We start from the raw sequence: 1,725 nt of genomic DNA on the forward strand, positions 1-1,725 counted from the left end.
GGGGAGGGATTTGCAGGTGTGTGTTGTATAAGAGACGATAGAAGGAGGAGGCTTTATTTCAGAGGGCATATCAGTCCACTGCCTTCAACCCAGGACTCTTTTTCTTATGATTTGATCTGTTTTTGTTTTTGTTTTTCATGTTTTACAGAATGTTTTTCATGTTTTTACTCTCGTGCTCTTTGATTTGTGTTACAGTAAAGTGTTATCAGCTATTCATATATATATATATATATAAAAATATAAAGTGCTCGTGCCAGCGGTGGCAGGATTGAACGGATGGACTTTGCAGCACTGAAGACTGATTTTTTTTTGGGGTTTGACGCGCGATGAGCTCCACTGTACTTTGCTTGTCCACCATTGGCTGCCTTCACATTTGTCTCGCCCCTATTGGTCAGACCAAGATATTAGGAGACCGGGCAGTCGGTTTGGTGAATAGTCCTCAGGTTTCTATTTATTTTGAATATTTATTTATTTATTTTAGTGGAAATTTTTATTGTGCTTTTTTTCGTTTTCCTTTTTTTTTTTTTTGTTTTGTTTTGTTTTGTTTTGCCTATTTTACATCTCATGCACTTGTGCAAGTACTGTCTGTTGTTCAAGGGACACTGCTCCATGTAAAACATGATGTTTTTTAAAGGGATAGTACACCCAAGTTGCATCCTGCATGTGTTTTCCTGTAACGACCAACATGGTGTGAATTACTTTTTCTTTTTCTGCAGCTTTTATTCTGCAACTTCAGATTGGCGCTAGCTTTGACATTATTTTTGTAGTTCTACGGTGTCCTTTTTTTCTTCCACTTAAGTCACATTATCACCTTGCCAGAGTGAAACATCTATTACTTTAAATCTCATATAGCACAGGATTATATTTTGTGTGAACTATCCCTCCAAAAGCTTCATCGTCTTTTTTTAGGACGATAAAGGTTTTTTTTTTTTTCTTCAAATGAAGGTTTTTTTCAAGGTGAACTGCAGAGTCGTTGTATTGTACTCATGTCACAGTAACAATGTTCATGTGTAGTTGACTCTGATGTACTAGTAAAAGGTCAAAGGTTACCTGAAGGCGTTCATGCGGGATCGTGCTAACCAGACATGAACCCCACCCCCTCCAGAAAAAGAAGAAATAGCAGCATGTACAGTACAAAGGTGTTGTTCTTCTGTTCTCCTTAGTGTGTTTACAAGCCTTGAAAATCAGTATAATAAGATTCACATATTTAAAATGAGGGAGTACACAGTGTTACACAACTGCAGCTAACTAGCAGAGTAGCTGGCGTTTTCTTTGCATGACAGTCAACAGGACACTTGTTCTTTGGTGTTTTCCTTTTTATTTAGTCTCTCATTTTCTACTGAATGCTGGTAAACTCCACCTTTCTCTATTTTCTCAGCTTTTTAAGTGCATATAACTATTTTTGTCTCCAGATGATATAATGAAGATGATTATGATGATCAGGATGATTATATTAATGACTGTGGCACTTAGGATGACTATGAGGATGTTGACCGGTGATGATGATGTGATGAAGATTATTTCGCATGCTTTTCTATGGGGCTCTGTGTTGTCAGTGCAGAATGGCTGCCTTTTGTACAGAGCTGAGAGAAACACATGAGAGCAGCACATGTTGACCATCAGCACCAAGAGTGACCGCTGCTTCACTGAGCCTGCATGTCACTAGAGGAACGGCACTGGAGTCCCACTGACAGGTTAGAAGCAGCTCAGAGAGTGAATGAGCTC

Source organism: Seriola lalandi, unplaced genomic scaffold (genome assembly GCF_002814215.2).
Source record: "Seriola lalandi dorsalis isolate HSWRI2012SDOR001 ecotype SW California unplaced genomic scaffold, Sedor1 jcf7180002054572, whole genome shotgun sequence".
NCBI lineage: Eukaryota > Metazoa > Chordata > Actinopteri > Carangiformes > Carangidae > Seriola > Seriola lalandi.